Below are 9,200 nucleotides of genomic sequence, written 5' to 3' on the forward strand. Positions count from 1 at the left end.
TGGTATATCACACCAGTAGCAATTAGTTGTTCCAATAGCGTTTGTCCCTCTGTATAACTGCGGTATCTCAGCAGAAACGCACACAAATGCTGCACAATACAAATTCTCTATATAGAAATTATATTAAAGGTATATCACACCCCTGTCTCAATTAGTCTTTTTTGGGGGGGGCAACTGGTTTATTACACCAGTTGAAATTAGTTGTTCCAGTAGCGTCAGTCCCTATGTATAGCTGTGGTATCTCAGCAGAACCGCACAAAAATGATGCACAATACAAATGCAGTATATAGAAATTATATTAGAGGTATATCACACCCCTGCCTCAATCAGGTTTTTTGGGGGGCAATTGGTATATCACACCAGTTGAAATTAGTTGTTCCAGTAGCGTTTGTCCCTCTGTACAGCTGTGGTATCTCAGCAGAACCACAGACAAATGCTGAACAATACAAATGCACTATATAGAAATGATATTATAGGTATATCACACCCCTGCCTCAATCAGTTTTTTGGGGGGCAACTTGTATATCACACCAGTTGAAATTAGTTGTTCCAGTAGCGTTTGTCCCTCTGTACAGCTGTGGTATCTCAGCAGAACCACAGACAAATGCTGAACAATACAAATGCACTATATAGAAATTATATTATAGGTGTATCACGCCCCTCCCTCAATCAGTTTTTTGGGGGGGCAACTGGTATATCACACCAGTTGAAATGAGTTGTTTTAGTAGCATTTGTCCCTCTATATAGCTGCGGTATCTTAGCAGATCCCAAGATGCCAAGATCCCAAATAAATTTAATAAAAAGTGATCAAAAAGTTATACACACCCCAGTATGGTATCAATAAAAACTAGGGATCACCCAAGAAAAAAATTAGCCCTCACACAACTCTGTAGACATAACTATGAAAAAGTTATGGGGGTCAGAATAGGGGGATGCAAAAAATATTAATTTGTATTTATTTATATTTTTATTATTATTAAAAAACAAGAAAACCTATGGTATCACTGTAATTGTAGTAACCTCTGCTATCTGATGCTATTGGATATGTATATTAATAAGGCTGGTTTAAATATTCATTATGTTGCACTATTTGAGGACTCATCCCTTTATCACCCCTTTATTACCTTCATACTAAGCAGCTATTAACTTTATTATATATTTAATGGATTTTAAACCTTTAGAATAGCCTTTTTCTTGGGCACCTCAGATTGCTTTTAAGATAACTGCCAGGTCCTGTTACACAGTTTAGCAGATCTATTTCCTTTTGAACAGATAAATACCTTTGTCTGTCTTTGTAAACTTTTATCAAGCATCTCACACCAGCTAGTACAAGGAAAATAAATAACCTACACAAACGTGCAGAGATGTGATAAATGGAAATGCCACAAGATACCTGATGTATTTAGTGAGAAAACAAACGAGCACCAACTAGTATAGACAGCAACAAATAAAAGACAATCTTAATATAATTAAATGGGACATAACATATTGGCTAAGCACATAGCAGAGCTAAGTGATCTGATAGAATTCATCATGATATCGAGTTAAGCCTCATTCACACATCCATGCTCAAATCCATGAGCAGGTGGTCAGTGATGTATCCTTGAAGCTGTCCGTGAAAGATCTGTGTTGGGTCCATGTGTCCATTTTTTGCTGTCCGTGTTGCATCCGTGTTTTACTGACACTGAACAACTGAATTTTTCTTTTCAAATAATCTTTTTTTAATGATCCGTGAAACACGGATGCAACACGGATGGCATCTGTGGTTTTCATGGACCCATAGACTATAATGGGCGTGATGGACAAAATAGAGCATGCATCCATGCTAAAAAAAACGGACCCACGGACCATGCTAAAACACTGATGTGCGAATGTACACGTACAGCACGCGTCCGTTAAACACAGACGTGTTAATGAGGCTTTAGTATGATGCATAAAAATCCAACACCAAAATCTTAAATAATAAATATAGCTCTGCCATATCAATAGAATGAAACATTCACTGGTAGAATTTTGTCTGCTTGTTCCCTCATCTCTTAGGACTATTGCAAACAGAAAAACCGGGGGCACATACCCTGCAGGGCAGCACAGTCCTACTGTATATTACAGACCCAATAGGCACACTTGGGGACATTTATCAGTAGAAGTGTCAAATAGAAGAAAGGAAGGAACCGCTTAATCAGCGCTGTCAGGTAGAGTTTAGTAGGGATGAGCGAACTCGAACTGTATAGTTCGGGTTCGTACCGAATTTTGGGGTGTCCGTGACACGGACCCGAACCCGGACATTTTCGTAAAAGTCCGGGTTCGGGTTCGGTGTTCGTCGCTTTCTTCGCGCTTTTGTGACGCTTTCTTGGCGCTTTTTGAAAGGCTGCAAAGCAGCCAATCAACAAGCGTCATACTACTTGCCCCAAGAGGCCATCACAGCCATGCCTACTATTGGCATGGCTGTGATTGGCCAGAGCACCATGTGACCCAGCCTCTATTTAAGCTGGAGTCACATAGCGCCGCCCGTCACTCTGCTCTGATTAGCGTAGGGAGAGGTTGCGGCTGCGACAGTAGGGCGAGATTAGGCAGATTAACTCCTCCAAAGGACTTGATTAACTGATCGATCTGCAGCTGTGGATCATTGAGCTGCTGATCCTCAATTGCTCACTGTTTTTAGGCTGCACAGACCGTTTGTCAGTCTCATTTTTCTGGGGTGATCGGCGGCCATTTTGTGTCTTGTGGTGCGCCAGCACAAGCTGCGACCAAGTGCATTTAACCCTCAATGGTGTGGTTGTTTTTTGGCTAAAGCCTACATCAGGGTGAAGCTGTCACACCAAGTGCATTTAACCAGCAATAGTCTGTTCATTTTTTGGCCATATACAAAATCAGGGGCAAGCTGCGCCTGTCACCAAGTGCATTTAACCCTCAATGGTGTGGTTGTTTTTTGGCTAAAGCCTACATCAGGGTGAAGCTGTCACACCAAGTGCATTTAACCAGCAATAGTCTGTTCATTTTTTGGCCATATACAAAATCAGGGGCAAGCTGCGCCTGTCACCAAGTGCATTTAACCCTCAATGGTGTGGTTGTTTTTTGGCTAAAGCCTACATCAGGGTGAAGCTGTCACACCAAGTGCATTTAACCAGCAATAGTCTGTTCATTTTTTGGCCATATACAAAATCAGGGGCAAGCTGCGCCTGTCACCAAGTGCATTTAACCCTCAATGGTGTGGTTGTTTTTTGGCTAAAGCCTACATCAGGGTGAAGCTGTCACACCAAGTGCATTTAACCAGCAATAGTCTGTTCATTTTTTGGCCATATCCCAGTCTAATTCTGTCACTAAATCCATACCGGTCACCCAGCGCCTAAATACTAGGCCTCAAATTTATATCCAGCTAAATCTGTCCCTAGTGCTGTAGCTGGGCGAGTTATTTAGTGTCCGTTCAAGCACATTTCTTGTTCTGGGTTGAAATACAATTCCCAATTTAGCAATTTCATAATTTAGTGGTTCCTGCTATATCAGAGCTCTTTGAAATCTATCCCAAAAAGGGTATATAATATTGAAGGTGCACATAGGGTCATTCAGAGTAACTTCACACACACCCGCTACTGTGTATTTCCAAGTCTAATTCTGTCACTAAATCCATACCGGTGACCCAGCGCCTAAATACTAGGCCTCAAATTTAATTCCCTCTAAATCTCTCGTTACCCACCGCTGTACTGTTGTTGCTGGGCAAGATATTTAGTGTCCGTCAAAGCACATTTTTTGTTCTGGGTTGAAGTACAATTCCCAATTTAGCAATTTCATAATTTAGTGGTTTCTGCTATATCAGAGCTATTTGAAATCTATCCCTAAAAGGGTATATAATATTGAAGGTGCACATAGGGTCATTCAGAATAACTTCACACACACCCGCTACTGTGTATTTCCAAGTCTAATTCTGTCACTAAACCCATACCTGTCACCCAGCGCCTAAATACTAGGCCTCAAATTTAAATCCCTCTAAATCTCTCGTTACCGTTGTCCTGTTGTAGCTGGGAAAGTTATTTAGTGCCCGTCAAAGCACATTTTTTGTTCTGGGTTGAAGTACAATTCCCAATTTAGCAATTTCATAATTTAGTGGTTCCTGCTATATCAGAGCTATTTGAAATCTATCCCAAAAAGGGTATATAATATTGAAGGTGCACATAGGGTCATTCAGAATAACTTCACACACACGCTTCTGTGCATTTCCAAGTCTAATTCTGTCACTAAATCCATACCGGTGACCCAGCGCCTAAATACTAGGCCTCAAATTTAATTCCCTCTAAATCTCTCGTTACCCACCGCTGTACTGTTGTTGCTGGGCAAGATATTTAGTGTCCGTCAAAGCACATTTTTTGTTCTGGGTTGAAGTACAATTCCCAATTTAGCAATTTCATAATTTAGTGGTTTCTGCTATATCAGAGCTATTTGAAATCTATCCCTAAAAGGGTATATAATATTGAAGGTGCACATAGGGTCATTCAGAATAACTTCACACACACCCGCTACTGTGTATTTCCAAGTCTAATTCTGTCACTAAATCCATACCGGTGACCCAGCGCCTAAATACTAGGCCTCAAATTTAATTCCCTCTAAATCTCTCGTTACCCACCGGTGTACTGTTGTTGCTGGGCAAGATATTTAGTGTCCGTCAAAGCACATTTTTTGTTCTGGGTTGAAGTACAATTCCAAATTTAGCAATTTCATAATTTAGTGGTTTCTGCTATATCAGAGCTATTTGAAATCTATCCCTAAAAGGGTATATAATATTGAAGGTGCACATAGGGTCATTCAGAATAACTTCACACACACCCGCTACTGTGTATTTCCAAGTCTAATTCTGTCACTAAACCCATACCTGTCACCCAGCGCCTAAATACTAGGCCTCAAATTTAAATCCCTCTAAATCTCTCGTTACCGTTGTCCTGTTGTAGCTGGGAAAGTTATTTAGTGCCCGTCAAAGCACATTTTTTGTTCTGGGTTGAAGTACAATTCCCAATTTAGCAATTTCATAATTTAGTGGTTCCTGCTATATCAGAGCTATTTGAAATCTATCCCAAAAAGGGTATATAATATTGAAGGTGCACATAGGGTCATTCAGAATAACTTCACACACACGCTTCTGTGCATTTCCAAGTCTAATTCTGTCACTAAATCCATACCGGTGACCCAGCGCCTAAATACTAGGCCTCAAATTTAATTCCCTCTAAATCTCTCGTTACCCACCGCTGTACTGTTGTTGCTGGGCAAGATATTTAGTGTCCGTCAAAGCACATTTTTTGTTCTGGGTTGAAGTACAATTCCCAATTTAGCAATTTCATAATTTAGTGGTTTCTGCTATATCAGAGCTATTTGAAATCTATCCCTAAAAGGGTATATAATATTGAAGGTGCACATAGGGTCATTCAGAATAACTTCACACACACGCTTCTGTGCATTTCCAAGTCTAATTCTGTCACTAAATCCATACCGGTGACCCAGCGCCTAAATACTAGGCCTCAAATTTAAATCCCTCTAAATCTCTCGTTACCCACCGCTGTACTGTTGTTGCTGGGCAAGATATTTAGTGTCCGTCAAAGCACATTTTTTGTTCTGGGTTGAAGTACAATTCCCAATTTAGCAATTTCATAATTTAGTGGTTTCTGCTATATCAGAGCTATTTGAAATCTATCCCTAAAAGGGTATATAATATTGAAGGTGCACATAGGGTCATTCAGAATAACTTCACACACACGCTTCTGTGCATTTCCAAGTCTAATTCTGTCACTAAATCCATACCGGTCACCCAGCGCCTAAATACTAGGCCTCAAATTTATATCCCGCTGAATTTGAATACAATACATTGGGCCAAATAATATATTTGTTGTTGTGGTGAACCATAACAATGAGAAAAACATCTAGTAAGGGACGCGGACGTGGACATGGTCGTGGTGGTGTTAGTGGACCCTCTGGTGCTGGGAGAGGACGTGGCCGTTCTGCCACATCCACACGTCCTAGTGTACCAACTACCTCAGGTCCCAGTAGCCGCCAGAATTTACAGCGATATATGGTGGGGCCCAATGCCGTTCTAAGGATGGTAAGGCCTGAGCAGGTACAGGCATTAGTCAATTGGGTGGCCGACAGTGGATCCAGCACGTTCACATTATCTCCCACCCAGTCTTCTGCAGAAAGCGCACAGATGGCGCCTGAAAACCAACCCCATCAGTCTGTCACATCACCCCCATGCATACCAGGGAAACTGTCTCAGCCTCAAGTTATGCAGCAGTCTCTTATGCTGTTTGAAGACTCCGCTGGCAGGGTTTCCCAAGGGCATCCACCTAGCCCTTCCCCAGCGGTGAAAGACATAGAATGCACTGACGCACAACCACTTATGTTTCCTGATGATGAGGACATGGGAATACCACCTCAGCATGTCTCTGATGATGACGAAACACAGGTGCCAACTGCTGCGTCTTTCTGCAGTGTGCAGACTGAACAGGAGGTCAGGGATCAAGACTGGGTGGAAGACGATGCAGGGGACGATGAGGTCCTAGACCCCACATGGAATGAAGGTCGTGCCACTGACTTTCACAGTTCGGAGGAAGAGGCAGTGGTGAGACCGAGCCAACAGCGTAGCAAAAGAGGGAGCAGTGGGCAAAAGCAGAACACCCGCCGCCAAGAGACTCCGCCTGCTACTGACCGCCGCCATCTGGGACCGAGCACCCCAAAGGCAGCTTCAAGGAGTTCCCTGGCATGGCACTTCTTCAAACAATGTGCTGACGACAAGACCCGAGTGGTTTGCACGCTGTGCCATCAGAGCCTGAAGCGAGGCATTAACGTTCTGAACCTGAGCACAACCTGCATGACCAGGCACCTGCATGCAAAGCATGAACTGCAGTGGAGTAAACACCTTAAAACCAAGGAAGTCACTCAGGCTCCCCCTGCTACCTCTTCTGCTGCTGCCGCCTCGGCCTATTCTGCTGCTGCCGCCTCGGCCTCTTCCTCCGCCTCTGGAGGAACGTTGGCACCTGCCGCCCAGCAAACAGGGGATGTACCACCAACACCACCACCACCACCTCCGTCACCAAGCGTCTCAACCATGTCACACGCCAGCGTTCAGCTCTCCATCTCACAAACATTTGATAGAAAGCGTAAATTCCCACCTAGCCACCCTCGATCCCTGGCCCTGAATGCCAGCATTTCTAAACTACTGGCCTATGAAATGCTGTCATTTAGGCTGGTGGACACAGACAGCTTCAAACAGCTCATGTCGCTTGCTGTCCCACAGTATGTTGTTCCCAGCCGGCACTACTTCTCCAAGAGAGCCGTGCCTTCCCTGCACAACCAAGTATCCGATAAAATCAAGTGTGCACTGCGCAACGCCATCTGTAGCAAGGTCCACCTAACCACAGATACGTGGACCAGTAAGCACGGCCAGGGACGCTATATCTCCCTAACTGCACACTGGGTAAATGTAGTGGCAGCTGGGCCCCAGGCGGAGAGCTGTTTGGCGCACGTCCTGCCGCCGCCAAGGATCGCAGGGCAACATTCTTTGCCTCCTGTTGCCACCTCCTCCTTCTCGGCTTCCTCCTCCTCTTCTTCCACCTGCTCATCCAGTCAGCCACACACCTTCACCACCAACTTCAGCACAGCCCGGGGTAAACGTCAGCAGGCCATTCTGAAACTCATATGTTTGGGGGACAGGCCCCACACCGCACAGGAGTTGTGGCGGGGTATTGAACAACAGACCGACGAGTGGTTGCTGCCGGTGAGCCTCAAGCCCGGCCTGGTGGTGTGTGATAATGGGCGAAATCTCGTTGCAGCTCTGGGACTAGCCAATTTGACGCACATCCCTTGCTTGGCGCATGTGCTGAATTTGGTGGTGCAGAAGTTCATTCACAACTACCCCGACATGTCAGAGCTGCTGCATAAAGTGCGGGCCGTCTGTTCGCGCTTCCGGCGTTCACATCCTGCCGCTGCTCGCCTGTCTGCGCTACAGCGTAACTTCGGCCTTCCCGCTCACCGCCTCATATGCGACGTGCCCACCAGGTGGAACTCCACCTTGCACATGCTGGACAGACTGTGCGAGCAGCAGCAGGCCATAGTGGAGTTTCAGCTGCAGCACGCACGGGTCAGTCGCACTACAGAACAGCACCACTTCACCACCAATGACTGGGCCTCCATGCGAGACCTGTGTGCCCTGTTGCGCTGTTTCGAGTACTCCACCAACATGGCCAGTGGCGATGACACCGTTATCAGCGTTACAATACCACTTCTATGTCTCCTTGAGAAAACACTTAGGGCGATGATGGAACAGGAGGTGGCCCAGGAGGAGGAGGAGGAGGATGAGGAAGAGGGGTCATTTTTAGCACTTTCAGGCCAGTCTCTTCGAAGTGACTCAGAGGGAGGTTTTTTGCAACAGCAGAGGCCAGGTACAAATGTGGCCAGCCAGGGCCCACTACTGGAGGACGAGGAGGACGAGGATGAGGAGGAGGTGGAGGAGGATGAGGATGAAGCATGGTCACAGCGGGGTGGCACCCAACGCAGCTCGGGTCCATCACTGGTGCGTGGCTGGGGGGAAAGGCAGGACGATGACGATACGCCTCCCACAGAGGACAGCTTGTCCTTACCCCTGGGCAGCCTGGCACACATGAGCGACTACATGCTGCAGTGCCTGCGCAACGACAGCAGAGTTGCCCACATTTTAACCTGTGCGGACTACTGGGTTGCCACCCTGCTGGATCCACGCTACAAAGACAATGTGCCCACCTTACTTCCTGCACTGGAGCGTGATAGGAAGATGCGCGAGTACAAGCGCACGTTGGTAGACGCGCTACTGAGAGCATTCCCAAATGTCACAGGGGAACAAGTGGAAGCCCAAGGCCAAGGCAGAGGAGGAGCAAGAGGTCGCCAAGGCAGCTGTGTCACGGCCAGCTCCTCTGAGGGCAGGGTTAGCATGGCAGAGATGTGGAAAACTTTTGTCAACACGCCACAGCTAACTGCACCACCACCTGATACGCAACGTGTTAGCAGGAGGCAACATTTCACTAACATGGTGGAACAGTACGTGTGCACACCCCTCCACGTACTGACTGATGGTTCGGCCCCATTCAACTTCTGGGTCTCTAAATTGTCCACGTGGCCAGAGCTAGCCTTTTATGCCTTGGAGGTGCTGGCCTGCCCGGCAGCCAGCGTTTTGTCTGAACGTGTATTCA

This window comes from Bufo gargarizans, chromosome 2 (assembly GCF_014858855.1).
Source record: "Bufo gargarizans isolate SCDJY-AF-19 chromosome 2, ASM1485885v1, whole genome shotgun sequence".
Lineage (NCBI taxonomy): Eukaryota > Metazoa > Chordata > Amphibia > Anura > Bufonidae > Bufo > Bufo gargarizans.